The following is an 18,060-nucleotide window of genomic DNA, read 5'->3' as shown; positions in this document are numbered from 1 at the left end:
GAGGAATTTTAAATTCCTTGTGTTATACTAACCAGCCTAAGATAGGTTAAATGGTTATTCATGAAACCTTATAAAGGTTATAGACCATCACCACAAATTAGCCAAATTTTGGTAATACTTATGGTTAGTCAAAATTTTCAGCATGAACCAACCAAGCTGTGGTATTAAGCTATCATAAAGATAAGCTATAAGATCAAAGTTCATCTTTGAACAAAAGGTGTAGGACCGCATTATGCGTCCATATGCGACCCAACGGGTCCGACCATATTATAAGATTTGGTCCATGATAAAGCTATAGATCATGGATGTCATTAGACATAAATTTGAGGATCAATTAGATCAATTCCATGTCATGACCATGTCCGGCCTTGATCAGTCCAATCGTCCATATATATATATACATGTACGAATTGCCGGCATAGTAAGACTGCAAAATGTCTTAGATCGATCATAGATAAACTATGGATATAAGGATCATGATCTAACCGACATGACCTATGTATAAAGTTGTCTATGGCAAATAATATTATACTCATAAAGCTAAGGCATGTCCATAAGTCCTAAAGAGCTAAGTAGCTCATACTTGATATAATGATGATCCATATTATATAAAGGATCTAAAGTACTAGTCCAACCAATATTATGGAAAGACATATAAGAGTGATTTGGTCAAAGGGTCATAATCAAACGACCAGAGTATAAAATAGTACATTTTATCTAAAGTACTAAAGTGGTCGATATCAAAGTGGTACATTTTCTAAAGTACCATCAGGATTCTAAGAGACATGATATGTCCGAACAATACAAGATTATTCAAGTAAGAATCCATGAACATCTATTCAGAAAGTGATGTTCAAATCAGGGGGAGTAATATGTGTTGTACTCTTTTTCTTTAACTATTGTTTTATCCCAATGGATTTTCCTAGTAAGGTTTTAATGAGGCAACATTAAGCATATTATGAACTCATATGGTTATGACATCCAAGGGGGAGTGTTATAATATCCATTGTGTGGATGGACCATAACCAAGTACTTAACCAAGTACTAGACAAGTCCAACAAGTACAAGAGAAAGTCCAAGGAGGTTTACATCCGGTTTACTTCGGTCCGTCTACATTCCAGTCCGAGATGAGAAGACTCAGTCAACCTCGTTATCATCACCTTGACCAAGTCTTCATGTATGACATCAATGTAGTCAATGTAATTAATGTGTGGATTTTATTCCTTGTAAAGCACTTGTAAACCTTTGTATCAAACCACTATATAAAGTGGTGTTGGCTAATGAAAAATACACAACATTCCTCACAATTCACTCTCCACATTTCACACAGATTACAATATTTTTTTATTATTGGTTGATTATTCATCCTACCGGTGCAAGGCTACTTATTTTATTTATTTTTTCAACTAATTTTTCAGTATCCGATAAAATAGGTTCACGAACCATTCTCATGAAAAATGATTAAATGCATTTTAGTTGACTATGAGAGTCCGGTCACAAGGCCCCATGCCTGAAAAGGCACAACCATGGTTTTTTTTTAAATTTAAATTTAATTCAATTTATCAAAAAAGAAATTCAGATCCGATGACAAACCCGATTCGTACACACCACCCAAATCAATCTATTACATTCTTAGCTTTAGCTTTGTCCATTCACTAAACCTCCACAATCATAGTTCTGTAATGTGTCCGGCATTTCTTATTCATATCACCATCTACAACTATAGTTAATTAATATTATGTTTCTTATATACAATCACGTTACAGATCATAACTTTATGCAATATTTTTTTACAACAAAATCTTTATACAATCTATAATAGATAAACATAACTTATAGCCAGACGGTTTAGTTTGCAGTGTGGTATAACATCCAAAAGCTTGCAGACGGTCGATAAGAAATTGTATTCTTTATTGATAGAACATCAAAACAAATGTGAAAACAAAAAATATTGGATAAGTATGATATTTAGAGATATATATGAGTTATGTAGATATATATGAGTTGTGTAACGATAAACATAAAGTCCATAAGATAAGGACTATAGAGTTGTATATATACCTAAGTACATACATGAATAAGATCACGTTGTTCAGTTATTTACATGGTATCAGAGCTTAGATCTGAATAAGCAAATTTTTCTCGGTTCTTTTCATCAATATGGGTGATGATAGTAAGGAGGTGACGGTAGCTAAACCTAGCGAACCAACGATGATTTCTCCATACTCCTTGTTCTCGTCTGATAATCCAGGGGTTATGATCACCTCTGTTAAACTTCAAGGAGACAACTACAATGAATGGGCCTTGGAGATGGAGAATGCTCTGAGAGCAAAGAAGAAAATAGGCTTCATTGATGGGAGCTTACCGAGACCGAGTGAAGACAGTGACAAACTGGAAGCGTGGTTGAGTGTTAACTCAATGATTGTGGGCTGGATACGAACTTCGATCGAGCCAAGGGTGAGATCAACGGTGACTTTTATAACAGAAGCTCATAAGCTTTGGGAAAATCTGAAAAAGAGATTTGATGTTGGGAACAAGGTGCGTGTACACCAGTTGATGGAGCAACTAGCTTCATGTAGACAAAACGGTCAAGCCGTTATTGACTACTACGGACGTATGGCAGTTATGTGGGAAGAGCTGCAAAATTATAGACCTCCACCTATGTGTACGTGCTCAGCAGCAGCAGCGTACGAGAAGGAGCGTGAAGAAGAGAGGGTGCATCAGTTCATCATGGGCCTTGACGACTCTAAGTTTGGTAATGTGGTGACTGCGATAATAGAAGCTGATGAGCTACCTGACTTGGGTAAAGCTTATGCAAAAGTAATCAGAGAGGAAGCTCGTATTAATGCTTCTAAAACTAGAGAGTCGAACCAAGATGCAATTGGTTTTGTTGCAAAACGTGATGTTCCACAGAGTGAGAATCGTGAAGTTACAGCAAGCAACATGAGAAGTGAAGGGAGTAGACCAAGAGAAAGGGTCTGTTACCATTGTGGGAAGCCGGGTCATGAGAAGAATGCTTGCTGGCAGCTTGTTGGATATCCTGAGTGGATAAATGAGAAACAGAGAGGTCGCGGTGATGGACGTGGAGCAGGCAGAGGCAATGGGCGTGGCTATGGTAGAGGTGCTGGACGAGGAGCAGCAAACGTAGCTACTGCAACGAGCTCTTACGGGGCTGTATCTAATGACCTCACACCTGAGCAATGGAACAAGATCACTCAGATTATACAGGAGGGCAAGACGAACGGTGGTAATGAGAAACTCTCAGGTAAAAATCTCGGTGATGTTATTATCGACACAGGGGCGTCTCATCACATGACTGGAGAAGTGTCTCAACTTGTGAATATAAGAGATATGGCGCCTTGTGTTGTCGGTTTTGCGGATGGAGGAACAACAACATCGACGAGCATGGGTGATCTTGTCTTGAGTGATACTATATCACTTAAAGATGTTTTATATGTGCCTAACCTGGAGTGTACACTGATATCGGTTTCTAAGTTCTTGAGACATATGCATTGTTTTGCCTTATTCACCGATGCTATATGTTTGTTGCAGGACCGTTCTTCGAAGACTCTGATTGGAGCAGGTGAGGAGCGTGGTGGGGTGTACTACTTCAAGGATGTCTCAATGGCAAAGGGCAACAAGGCAGTCGACAAATCTGATCAGTTGTTGTGGCATCGAAGGCTTGGGCACCCATCGTTTTCTGTTTTTCCTTTGGTTTCTGGTGTTATGAATAATGTTTGCTCAAGTCTCTGTGACATTTGTTTTAGAGCAAAACAGACTCGAGATGTGTTTTTTGAAAGTTCAAATAAAACTACAAGTTGCTTTGAGTTAATTCATGTGGATGTTTGGGGTCCGTATAGAGTTCCTGCTTCTTCTGGAGCACAGTATTTCTTAACGATAGTAGACGACCATTCAAGGGCCGTGTGGACTTATCAGTTGATCGCAAAGTCAGAAGTAAAGAAGGTGGTGGAGAGATTTTGCAGGTATGCAGAGAAACAATTCGATAAAAGAGTGAAGATAGTGCGAAGTGATAATGGAACAGAGTTCATGTGTTTGAGTAAATTTTTCCTGGACAATGGGATTGTTCATCAGACTTCATGCGTGGATACGCCTCAGCAGAATGGGAGAGTGGAACGAAAACATCGACATATCCTAAACGTAGCCAGAGCTATGTTATTTCAGGCGAAGTTACCAGTAAAATTCTGGGGAGAGGCGATCTCGTCTGCTACACATGTCATTAACATGACACCGTCAAAGATATTGCAAGGAAGATCACCTTATGAAATTCTATTCAAGAAGAAACCACATTACAGCTCGCTACGAGTGTTCGGATCGTTGTGTTTTGTGCATCGGAAGGACAGGACAAGAGACAAATTCAGTCCTAGAAGCAGAAAATGTATGTTTGTTGGGTATCCATTCGGGAAAAAGGGATGGAGAGTGTACGATTTGGAGACAAATAATTTTATGGTCTCGCGTGACGTGGTGTTCAAAGAAGATGTGTTTCCATATGAGAAGGAAGAATCAACACTGATTGATGAGAAGCAATTAACTGGGGGACCTGATGATGATTGGGTCATATACTCTGTCTCCGACACAGAAGACAGGGGGAGTGATTTGATAACTGGAGTTACAACGTCAACAGAGAAGAAAAAGGATGATATTACAGAGTTAGAGGAGGACAGTGGTATGACTGATGATGTGGTTGTTGTGGAAACAGAGGCAGTCGATAATGAAACAGTACCAGTTCAAGCAGAGAGTAGAGTCGAAACAGAGGATAACAGAAAGAGTGATCAGCAAGAAACAACTAATGTGTCGAATCAAGAACCAGAATTAGGACGGGGGTTGAGAGAGAAGATACCGTCTGTAAAACTACGAGACTATGTGAGTTACAACGCCACTTGCTTTGAGACACCCCATCACGTACTCATCAGCTCAAATCCAGAGCCTTCGATATCGGTCTCAGGTACGTCAACAACGCCATATCCCTTGATGAATTATATATCTGACGAAAATTTTTCAGAGTCTCATAGAGCCTTTCTAGCGGCTATCACGAAAGGGGGTGAACCGAAGAGCTATAAAGAAGCAGTGAAGTATAAGGTTTGGCGAGATTCTATGAAAGATGAAGTAGTTGCGTTTGAAGAGAACAAGACGTACAGCGTTGTGGATTTACCACCTGGGAAAGAGGCTCTTGGAAACATGTGGTTATATAAATACAAGTATGGAGCAGATGGCACTATAAAAAGATGTAAGTCTAGGTTGGTGGTGCTCGGTAACCGGCAAGTTGAGGGAGTAGACTTTACAGAAACATTCGCACCTGTCGCCAAGATGACAACAATTAGGAGCATGTTGCGTGTGATAGCTGGAAAAGGGTGGTTTGTGCATCAAATGGATGTACAAAATGCGTTTTTACATGGAGAGCTGCAGGAAGAAGTATATATGAAGCTTCCACAAGGTTTTGCTGCATCTGATCCAAAGAAAGTTTGCAGGTTGCATAAAGCGGTGTATGGTTTAAAACAAGCGCCCAGATGTTGGTACGCGAAGCTGAGCGAGGCATTGACAAAGTATGGTTTCAAGCACTCATATGAAGATTACTCTCTGTTCATGTTCACTAAGGGACGCATTGAAATCAGAGTATTGATATATGTAGATGACTTGTTGATTTGTGGGAATGACATGGAGGTTCTGAACAAGTTTAAGGAGTATCTTGGGAAGTGTTTCCACATGAAGGATCTTGGCAAACTAAAGTATTTCTTGGGGATAGAAGTCGGAAGAGGAGACGAGGGTTTCATGATCACACAACGGAAGTATACATTGGATCTGATAGCAGAGATGGGTTTACTTGGAGCCAAACCGAGTGCAACTCCAATGGAACAGCAACATAAGCTTGGGAGAGACCAGAGTCCGTTTATTACACATGCGGGGAGATACAGGAGATTGGTTGGGAAAATGATATATTTGTCAATCACCAGACCAGACATAGCTTATTCTGTTCATGTGTTAGCTCAATTCATGCAGACTCCGAGAGAAAATCATTGGGAGGCAGCACTGCGTGTGGTACGATATCTCAAAGGAACAGCTGGTCAGGGCATATTACTGAGTTCGGATCCTGATCTACGACTCTCAGTGTACTGTGACTCTGACTGGTCATCATGTCCTGCATCAAGACGATCGGTAAGTTCCTATGTTGCGATGGTAGGAGACTCTCCTATCTCATGGCGTACACAGAAGCAGGATGTAGTGTCGCACTCATCAGCAGAGGCAGAGTATAGGTCCATGGCTGAAGCGACGAGGGAAATCAAGTGGTTGAAGAGGTTGCTGCATGATCTCGGCTCGCCACTCAAGGAGTCAGTACGGTTATACTGCGACAGCAAATCGGCTATATACATAGCAACGAACCCAGTTTTTCATGAGAGGACGAAGCATGTGGAGTCTGATTGTCATCAAGTAAGAGACGCTATAAAGGCAGGATTGGTTTCTACAGTTCACGTGAGGACACATGAGCAGGTTGCAGATGTGCTAACCAAGGCACTTGGAAGAGTCCAATTTGAGAAGCTGTTATTCAAAATGGGAGTTCGAAACTTCCATCTTCCCAAATTGAGGGGGAGTATTGGATAAGTATGATATTTAGAGATATATATGAGTTATGTAGATATATATGAGTTGTGTAACGATAAACATAAAGTCCATAAGATAAGGACTATAGAGTTGTATATATACCTAAGTACATACATGAATAAGATCACGTTGTTCAGTTATTTACAAAAAACAACAAAAAACAATGATCAAATTCGTATTTTTCTTTAAAACGTATTTTTAATCTGCCACATTACAGTATAGATATAACCAAGATTTTATTATTAATGGATCAATTTATTTCTTTAAGACATCTATGCTATCTGTTTTTTTTTAATTGTAAAAATGAAAGAAATTTATTAACGATATCAGAAATATGTTTAGCTTACATTTTGTTCAAAAAAAAAATATGTTTAGCTTACATTCATTTTTTTCAACGATAGCAAAATATGAAAGTAATGGCTATCCAACCGGTTTCATCAATTATTATTATTGATCAATCGGTTTCATCTAATCTTTTTAAATACACAGCTACAATTTATGTTTTTGAGTTATAGGATCATTTTTTTCTGAACATAAACTTTTTTTGATGTGGTTGTATTTAGGGGAATCGCAAGCTTGCAGATAGATTATTTCCTCAGAGCATTCAAATGGATCACAAAACATTGACCAATATTTGCGTTAAGTGAAAAAAATAATATGACTTAGTTTCGCATAGCAGGAAAATCAAATTTGAAATGTATTTGCGTCTCAGACCCGTCTACTACCACTTGACCACAAGTTCCGTCATATAGGATGAAATTATTGGTAGAAGTAAGACTTGATTGGAATCACACATATGGCATGAGATGGTTGGGCGTGAAGTGTCTTCTCTCCTGAAATGGAAGATTTACAATTCTAGCTTATAACAGTTTATGAAACAACCCATCCAGTTAACATAAGGCAAATGTTTATTTCACCTTAAAGCCTCAAAACTTTAATATTTAGCAGAACTAAAGTTTCCCGGTTCATTAGTGTGACGTTTAAAGTGTTTCTTATCTTTTAACTCTTAACCAACCACCGAGAAAGAAAAACTTGCGTAAAGACATTATATTCTTTAATTTTGGTAACTTTTAATTTTTCTTTTTGCAATTTGTAGATGCGAATATGTGGAGACTTCTCGCAGGCACATGCATGATATCGAACAAGTTTTAGTTGTGTCCTAACGTCCTCTGTGGTCCTTAGGCAAATAATTGTTCGGATGAGAGTTAGGTCCATCGATTTAGGCCGTATCAATTATTGTTATAGTTTTTTTTTAAATGTCAGGACAATTCAAAGTTATTCGACCTAATTGTATAGATCCACGCACATGTTTATCAATTTAACAAATATCAGTGGACTCGAACCTTAATCTTTGTAACTTTCTGTTTAAATATATATATGTAAGTACATGTCTATACCATATCTAGAAATATATTCATGTTCGTAGTTTTGAAATAGCGATTTGTTCTTAAAACTTGTCAGTTTAAATGAATTAGTATATTGATTAATCTAGTCAGGTCTCAAGGTCATCTTTTTTTTTTAATCTTAAAGTTCTGGGCGGCTATCTTTTTTTCAAAAACTTTGAGCCATTAATCTTTTCGACCAGCGTCTGGTGACTTTTTAATATTCAACCTTTGGATTTAAATCTGATTTATTAGATCTATAAGTGTTGCTATTTCGCTAGTGGATTGGTATGTTTTTTTTTGGATCTAGTTAGGAGTCTTCTTCCTTTGCTTCAAAGGTGTGGTGAACGCGAACTGTTGAACTCGGTCTCATAGCTTGTATCAATGGATCTGGTGCAATACTGCACCAATGGTTCTCAGCAACAACTGTAATATTTGTTTTTGTTTCTAGTCACCGTTTTTTTATTTCTTTAGTTTTAGGTGAGTTCTTGGATTTTTTCTTTTTAAAAAAAAAAAATTGTTTAGGATAGTTGTTCAAAAAAGAAATTGTTTAGGATCTTGTGTCGTCCTAGTTTACGTTTTGCTTTCAGATTTGTTAGCTGTGGCTTCACCAAAACTCACTTGAACAAATTGGAAAGGGCAATCGAAAAAGAAAATCTATTTAAAATTATAATAAGTTTTGTTTTTTAGCAAAAAAAAAGTTTTGTCATTATGAAAAGATATTAGAAACCTGTTTGGTAGCGTAAGTAATTGAAAAGGCCAATCAAAAAGCAAAACTATTTAAAATTATAGTAAGTTTTGTCATAGTGAAAAGTATTACAAACCTGTTTGGTAGCGTAAGTAACGTCTAGTTATTTAGCTTACACACGAAACAAAACCGTTATAGTATTTTATAATATATTATTAAAAAAATATATCCATTAATTTCAATATACAAATGATATAAAAAATTAAAATGGATTTCAAATCAGTTTTGATAAACTAACAAGATTTTGATCCATTTTTTAAAGCGTATAATTAATTTTTATTTGAATAATAATTTATTTAGAAATTTTATACATTTATGTTTTTTATATAAACAATTAAGTATAGCTAATCAAATCAAAATTCTATAAAATATAATTCTAGAAGAATAAGATAATTTATTAATATATCTGTCCAGTATAATTTTACTTGTACTTTAAAGCTTTAAATTATTATGAATTTAGCTTTAACTTTTTATACTGGTCAAAATTTATTTAATTATAATATAAATTAACTATATTTCATTCAATCCGTCTCATACTTAATAAATATTTACATTTTTTATAAAATAATCCAAAAAACTGTAGTTGTTAAATATAACCTATAGTTCAATGTACCATATTATTAAAACAACTAAATTTATTATTGTATTTTTATCGTTTCAGATATATTTAATTATATTTTAATATTCTAAGATTCTAATTTAAATATGTATATTAAAATATAAATAATTTATAAGTTTTAATATCTTAATATAACTTACAAGACAAACGCTTTATTTGGGACTTCTGAGTGAGTAGCCAAAAACCTAATCAACCAACATAACTATCAACTCTGACGGTATTAAGCAACCCATTGTCTTTGCTTTGCTTTGATAAGGCTAATCTGATTCGCTTCGTGTGTGATAATAAATTTTCCTCTGGTTCCATGATTTTTAAAGATATTTTCGCGAATGATTTTAGATACCAGCTGATAAGAATACCTTCTAGAGGTTTGGACATCTACAAATGTGTAGATTCGTTTGAAGACGTTGGGAACGAAAGTGAAAACAATAAATAAGGTGAAACATGATCTAGACTTATTTAAATAGTTTATCTTGGTTCTCTATATTATTTTATTCTAAGAAAAAATCTCAGTTTTTTTAACATTTTAACCAAAAAAAAATCTCAGTTACATATTCTGATTTAGTGAATAGTCATTTGACATAACAACTACGATATAAATAAAACCATAACACAAAATTTGTTATACTTTAGTGATAACTTTTTAATCAACAACAAATTTTGAAAAAAAAACTTGTGAGTATCATTGTTCAAAATTGATTATATATATTATATAAATGGTGAATTTACATCAAAATAAACTTTGGACGAAGTGGAAAAAAAATTCGAAAAGGCAAATTTCCAAACACCTGTGAAAGTAAGGTAAATAATATTTAGATAATGGGTCTTATTATAGTTAGTTTGTAAATGCAGAACTTTTATTGTAAGAACTAAGTCTGTAAGTTTTTTGATCTAGAAAATATTTAAAATTTTAAACAGCTGATTTAAGGAAAAAATATAAAATATATAGAATTGCAAATTTAAGGGGGAGAGTCCATTAAATTACTTAGAGACTAATTGGAAACAAACGTTATAAATTGTTTTGAGTGAACTGAAACATGTAAACAATTCAACCAATTAAACAGCATAACTACAATTAATTTTTGTTCATTTTGCTCTTCACCTTATATATAATTTTTACTAAAAAAGTAAATATAATATTTTTTTGAATCGCGTAAGACAAAAACATTGAATAATTTACTATTAAGATTATTTATTAATTTGATACATTTATATATATCACATTAATAGTGATGTATGGATTACTATTTATTAATTTGTTTCAATAATCTTGCTAAAAGTAAATATTTATATAGAAAATTTATATAATGGTGATATATGAATTAATAGTCATTACCATTTTAAAAAAGAACTTACCAAAACATATAAAACTTTATACGGAAAATTACATATATCACAATTAGATTATTGGTTGTCGCATTTTTTTTTGTTGAAATTGAATGTGGTAATGATAATGACATACAAAATTGCGTAGGAGATATCTTATTGTTATTTCGGAAGCTTGAAAGGTTTTATCAATTGATTTCATATCATCATCATTTCATTCAAAGATTTATGTTTTCAATTATTCTCAATTGAACAGAGTCTATTCAATAACACCTACAATGTCGGATTTAAATTTTGAGTGGTGCGACATCGACAACAGGAACATTTTGTCTTTATCAACATAGACCACTAAACGTTAAACTATGTTCTATCATTATATACGTTAGACATGTTGAATTGGTAATTTTGGACGAATTAAGTCTCAAAATAAGTGGATCTGATGATTTATAAACATCAATTTTACTGAAAAGATAGTTGCTAAATTTAGAATATGAAATGATTTTAATATTGTGCCTCGTGGTATGTTCCTATTAAAATACATCTAGGGATGTTAAAAAAAAAGGTGATATGGTAATCTTAACTATAAAACGCGTTGATCCTTCTATAGGAAGTTAAATTTTGTCGGTTGTTCTATTCCGATCTAGTTATCCAGACCATCTTAAGCTTGAGTAATAGAATAGCCGTTTGCCGTCGGAAAAAAAAAAAAACTATAAAACGCTTTAAGTCGTCATAGCTTATATTCAAATCTACCGAATACAATATTTCGCACGGTCAAATATATATTTGCGTTTTCTTTTGTACTCGTTATCTGTAATCTGCTTGCAAAAACTCTTTGGTAAGAGCCCTTTTTTCAAAAAAAAAAACACTCTTTGGTGAGAAACCTTTCACGAGAATTAGTCAAATGGTTCGACGAAATCCTAATATATCACTTTTACAAAATAATTCGAATATATCATGCTAAATCAGCAAAATAAATATTTAAAGTTGCTTAAAGAAAAGCAAATAATTAAAATTTAAAATGTTGAAAACTACTTTTAACCACTAAAAACGCGTTGCTAAACAGAGTCCAACCAAAGTTGAAATGTTTTAGGTTTGCAACAATTAATCTTACAAAAAATGATTTTCTAATTCTGAAAATACAACTTTCAAAACTATGATTAGGTAACTTTCATTATTAACTATATATGAGTTTTTGGGAAAAGTGTATATGATTATGTTTTTTTTTTTGATCAGAAAGATAGGATCTGATTGATAAAGACTGAAGCTTTAAATTTTTTTTGCTGTAAAATTGAAGCTGTAAATTTTTTACTGTAGTTCTAGATTTTATTTCTATAGAATTTGAGCTGTAGTTTTTCTTATAAAGCATGATTGGTATAAATTAATTGTAGATTAATATTATATACATATATTAAACAATATATAAAAATATGAAATAAAAGTCTTATAATAATAAAAACTTGTGCTGAATAATAATAAATAATAATTCTAAAATTTTAGTAAAGTAGATTAAACATCTTTAACAATTTTTAATAAATAAAAAATATGCTTTGCAAAATAGAAAATTAATAAAATATATACAAGGTTTTTAATTTTAGGGAAATTTGGAGAAATACACTTATATGAGATTTTAATTTGAAAATTACACTAGCATTTAATATTTTTTGAAAAATATACTTTTCTATTTATGAATTTACTAAACTATCCACACTTAATTTTTATATCATAATTTATTTAATATTTAGAATAACAGTTTTAACAAGAATAAGAATTGTTTTAAAAAGAAATCTCTATAATATTCACACAATATATTTTTAATATATCTGAATATATTTTTAGTATGAAAAGTAACAAGCTAACGTCGTCTTGTCTTCTTCCTGATATTTTGTTCTCCATTTTTTTAAAAAATATTTATCTATGGATTCAGATTTATTCTTGAGAAATTTGCCCGTATAATCATTAAAAAACCCTCAAACCCACTATCTAACTAAAAACACTCTCTCTCTCCTTATTTATCTTCCTATCTCTCTCTAACCTCTTACTAAAAATCTATTTTTTTTTTGTTTTTGGTTATTTGGCAAATAAACCCTTTGTTCTTCATGTCATCCAGAAGTTGAATTAATTTTCCCCACCCCCTTAAGTATAATTGGATTTCGAAAATTCTATTTTTCTATTATTGCACACATCGTATATTGATCTTCAAACACAAATTTGATCTCTGTAGCTTTCTCACCTCGATTTTTATTGTTCTCTTAGATCTAGAGAATTGGAATCTGGTTTTGATTGTTCAGTTTGGTTGTGACCTTAAGTAATCAAAATGTGTCTTGCTTATAAAAAGAAAACTGAGTTTTGAGATAACAAAGTTTTTTTTGGAAAGGCTAGCACTGACGTTAACTAATTCTTTTGGCTATAAAACATAAGAGTTATAATGTTATTAAACATAAAGAATTATAATATTAATATTATTATTAATTTTGAAGCTATGATATAATTACCGAGATATGTAATCTGGATAAAAATGTATTTTCACATTTAACAAAGTGTAGTTTTCAAAAAACAGAAAAGACGGTATAATTTTCAAATTTTGAACTATTTCAAGAGTATTTTTCGAATTATCCCTTAATTTTAATCATCTCTCTAATTTTTTTTTTGCTGGTTTTGGTTGGCAAAAAGACCTTTTTGTCAGAATTGTCATTCTTGTTACGAGGTTTGTATGTGTTTACGAGGGTGAAAACGTTGTTACTATAATTTTATTATTTATTATATTCTTTAATAAATGGTAATCTCTCTGCTATGGGGAGAGCCATGGACATGCATTTCCACAAGAAAATCTTAAGTTTAGGTGGTATCTTAAGGAACCAAATCCTCTCCTTCAAAGGGTTTAGCGAAAGGCAACGCCTCTGCCTCCATCTTTGCCTGCGAGGAGCTTAAGGTATAGCCCACCCAATACCCTGATTTGGTCATATAGGCTCCACTCTTGTTGTACTTCCAACTTTGAAATCCTCCTCTCCCACTGCTACTTTGATCTTCAAGATGAGGTGAACATCTTCAGGGTAAAAGATATCATTTAAAGTTGCAAGATCCCAGTCTCTTGTCTGTGGATTAAGGAGGCTAGATACCCGTAAATCTATGTTGATAAACTGGTTCTTCATCAAGGGTGCTCTCATCCATACTCTATCATTCAGCCAGGGAGACGCCCATACCAGAAACTTAGATCCCGATCCAATCCTTTGCTTCAGTCCTTTATCAAACGGTTCTTTTCCAAACATAATGCTTCTCCATCCATAGGAAGGTCTAGACCTCATACTTGCCTCATCAAAGGTCTTCCCATCAAAATAACGGCTTCTAAGGAACCTGGAGAGAAGGCATTCCGAGTCATTCAACAGCTTCCAAGCCTGTTTTGCCAGTAAGGCTTGGTTGAACAAGTGAATATCTTTGAACCCATCCCTCCTAGACTCTTCAGCAAGCACATTTTCTTCCAACTCAGCCAGTGGATCTTCTTCTTGTCTTCCATTGAAGTCCACCCGTATATTCAGAACCGGCCCTAAGTGGAATCAGACTAAACCCTTGCTTCCGGCTGACATAAAATGCATATTTATTCATCTCTTTCTTGTTTTTTTTATTCAGAACCGGTCCTAAGTGGAAACAGACTAAACTCTTGCTTCCGGCTGACAGAAAATAAGTAATTTTTTTCCCAACGAGATTTATTAAAGGACATAGACCGAGAACAAGAAACTACAACACGGCCCATTACAAACCAACCAACGGTCAAAGTTAAAGGGCCCAAAAACAAACAGCAACGCAAAACGAAAGAGCTAAGCCTACAACCCTACAAGCCCAAACACACAGCGGAGACCACTAATCTTATCCTCGACGCTGAGGACACGTGTCACCCATCGCTTCAACCTTTCCACCGCCGACGATCTAACCATCGTTTCACCAGCGACTCACCATCACAAACACCTTCATCGTCTGACAAACTTCAGCGGAGAGCATCCATCAAACCCAATTGAGATCTCATCCGGTCGCCAAGCTTTCAGACACGATCTTTAACCTAGATCTGAAATCGATCCCTTCCTTACGTAGGCTTCATCTTCGGAGAGCATCGATCAATCTCTATTGGGATCTCATCCAGAGAAACAAAGCCGACAAAGAGTAGATTGAAGGGTAACGAGACCACCACACACATAGGAACTATCCTGGAGCCGGCGGCGCAGAGCTGAAGAAGCCTCCACCCCCGGAAACTTAGACAGCGACGGCGAAGCTGCAGAAGCCTCCACCCCCCGGACACTTAGCCGATGGCTACAGAGATATATGAGCCTCCGCATCCCGGAGCTTTACCACCTCATATCAAAATCCAAACAGAAAGGAGAAGAGGAAGCCTTTCCCTCGCAAACCAGACATGCAAAAGAAAAGAAAAAAGAAAACCATAACCGGACCGACGGTAGCTGTGAGAGCCCCGACGTCGGCCGGAAAAAGAACTCATGGCACCTTTCTCTCTCTAGCTCTAGCTCTCGACTCTCTCGATGGTTAACTTTCTGAGAATAAGTAATTTTTGGTTGTATGTTTCCAATAAGTTTATATTTATATAAAGTTAAGTTTGCTCTCTCCTGAGCTATGCCACATAGGATGACAGGCTGGAAACTCATTTCATAGAATAGTGACACGTGTCCAAAGGAAACCGCAGCGTTCATCGCTCCTCTTCATGCGACAGCTAGGCGTGACGATTGCGATTCTTCTCACGACTGTAACATCTGATTAATTGATTCCTGATTAATCTTCTTGATTCATGCTTCCACGAGGTGTCTTCAAAGCGTTGTTTGGATCTGAGAGCCGGCGTGAAATATGTGTAGGGTCCCTTACCTTGAACTCATCTTCTCTTTGTATCTCATATATCTCATACTGACTACTTTTGATATCGCTAATACGAGGGTTTTTTTCTCCGATTTGAAAAGGGGTCGTTCATTATTCAGAAAGGAATCAAAACTGAAACGTTGGAGATGATGAGGTTGCTTGAGCATCATGATCACATTCGGTTGATTGGATTGAAGTAAAAAAACATCTTTCTATCTTCAAATCAGAATTAGGTTAGAGCCAGCCATTTTTGATTCTTTGTGCTACTGATAAGATCAAATTCTGCTCATGAAACATGTGTTTCTGTTTCTTATTACGGAAAATCTTGAAGACCAACTTAGGGTGAGTTAGATGAGTTAAAAGCTTAGTTTCATATCTTCGCTCTATATCAAAATGTATGTGCAAGTATCTACCTTTGTATTTGCTTATCTTATTGAATATCAGACTCATGTAAGCTAATAGTAACAATTGTATTTTTTTTTAACCTTTCTTGTGCAGATGGAAAGTTGCAATGCTACAGCTGCAGATGAATGTAAATCAGGGGAAGCTAAAATCAGAAAACAGAAACATGATTTTGCAAAGCTTGTTTTTGGAAAGAGTTGTGAGGTACCTTCTCTTGAAGCCAGATTTGTGTGGTATGAATTCAAACGCATGAAAGGTAGAGTGGATCGAAACTCATAAACGCATCATAGGAGAACAGCAGGAAGAGATTCAATCAACTAAGGTAAGCAATCTGCACAAGCTTACTTCATTATTCTTACCTGCTCTTTTCCTTTGTTGATTAGCGATTGAAGTCCACTCTTTTCGAGCATAAGGGTCATGCCACTACCCTTACCCGCTCTTTTATCTGTGATCTGGCTACAAAAGTTTGAGCTTATGTTTCCTTATTTGTGTGGGTTATAACAGAAACTTGAGAAGTCCCAATAACATCAGCTCATGGAGAAGCCATTTCAGCGGGGACTGATGAAAATTCTGTCTACATAGATTGGAACAAGTGGAAGATTAGTAGTCACGTTAAAAATGATATTGCTTATGTTTGGGAGGATTAAGAAGATGAGTGATATGGCTGATTATGCTTTCCTTCGGTTCTGATGAATAAAGTAGGTTCAGAACTTACTTCAAGTTTATGCATAGATCTTATTCATGCTTACTCTGTTAGAGTGATGAAGCTAAGATGCAAGATGAAGGGCCATCTTATAAAAGGACAAGAATCTTACTGTTTTCTAAGTCATTGATCTATACTTTAAACCATTATTGAATGATATACATGTGTAAGTGCATGTAGATATGACCATATATGCAAATATATTATTAATAATAATATACACAAAAGTATTGAGAAAAAACAGAGTGAAGAAATAAGTGAGATTTGATTAACTTCTCAACGGCTCTTCTGCTAATTACAGTCTGAAGAAGCATTAATGCCTTCACATGACAACTTAGATGTTATACGTGACCAAGAACTTAGAGAATACATGCTATTACTAATTCTGAGTAACTCTGTTTCACATAGATATTCTCTCTTAGTTAATCACATGTTATAATCATAAGTAAGCATGTAGGAATCAAAACCATACATACATTAAAAGAACTTTACCTAACAAGAGCAACCAAAACCAGTTTTTTCTTCAACTTGAAACTTAGACTTCTGGGCCACATTTTCCTGTAAATACCAACCACCACAAAACTAAAACCGTTTTCAAAAAAATCTAAAATTTACAAACAAAAAAACATTAAAAAATGTTTGGATATATTTCAGTTGTATCAAAGAGTAGTGATAATAATAAAAGTTACCTTTGAAGAAGAAAAGCACAAGAGGACTAATGGGAATAAACAATGCAAAGGTGCAGAAGATTGTTAGGAAGCGGGTCAACACAAGACACAACAACTGACTAAACAGTCAGTACCTCCGAGTTTCTGGCGTAAATACTTGAGCTCCGACCAGTCCTCCTATTATTCCAACTACTTTTAACATCTCTCTCACCATCAGTTGTCAACACAGAACACACATATTTTGTGGAAGCCGAGTTCAAGAGAGACCTCAGAGGAAGTTGCAGCTAGAGGTGTAGAGTTCATTAACTGGTGAGTTTAATCGATACCAAAATACATTTTTGTTTCTTTTTAGTTACTAATTATTTTCCCAGTGACTTCATACATGGTGACTTGAGCTGTTTTGGGGAGAATTGTGTTGACGACGTAAAGAAAGAGTTTTCTATACAGTAAGAGACCTTACCGCAGAAAGCTGAAGAAATGCATTATCTTTTTTTTTGCCAAAAAGAAATGCATATGCATTATCTATTTACTAAGAAAACTATGTAACATTTTTTCAGCTTCAAAAAATATTATGGTAGAGTAGAGGATCGATATTATAGTCTTTAAAACACATGCATTAGCCATGCATAATTTTTTTTTTCTTTTGATGATACATTTTTCCATGATTCTATACACACAACACACTGATCTTCTGTTACAACTTAAGAATTACAAGGTCAAGCTTCTAAAATAATCCCCACTGAAAA

General features: G+C 34.8%; 1 long non-coding RNA gene across 4 annotated transcripts; it reads left to right on the top strand.

The window, feature by feature from the left end:
• The first annotated feature begins 12,292 nt into the window (after positions 1-12,292).
• On the top strand, positions 12,293-16,805 carry LOC108809262 (uncharacterized). Of its 4 annotated transcripts, XR_008936011.1 has the most exons (5): positions 12,293-13,619; positions 15,316-15,536; positions 15,643-15,883; positions 16,040-16,265; positions 16,448-16,805. It is a non-coding gene; the product is annotated as an uncharacterized LOC108809262 (long non-coding RNA). The 4 variants fall into 4 exon arrangements; XR_001942804.2 differs by lacking the exon at positions 12,293-13,619 and having other exon boundaries at positions 13,626-15,536; positions 15,643-15,774; XR_001942803.2 differs by lacking the exon at positions 12,293-13,619 and having other exon boundaries at positions 13,626-15,536.
• The last annotated feature ends 1,255 nt before the right edge of the window (positions 16,806-18,060 follow it).

This window comes from Raphanus sativus, chromosome 6 (genome assembly GCF_000801105.2).
Source record: "Raphanus sativus cultivar WK10039 chromosome 6, ASM80110v3, whole genome shotgun sequence".
Lineage (NCBI taxonomy): Eukaryota > Viridiplantae > Streptophyta > Magnoliopsida > Brassicales > Brassicaceae > Raphanus > Raphanus sativus.
This window is presented reverse-complemented; position numbering and strand designations above follow the sequence as displayed.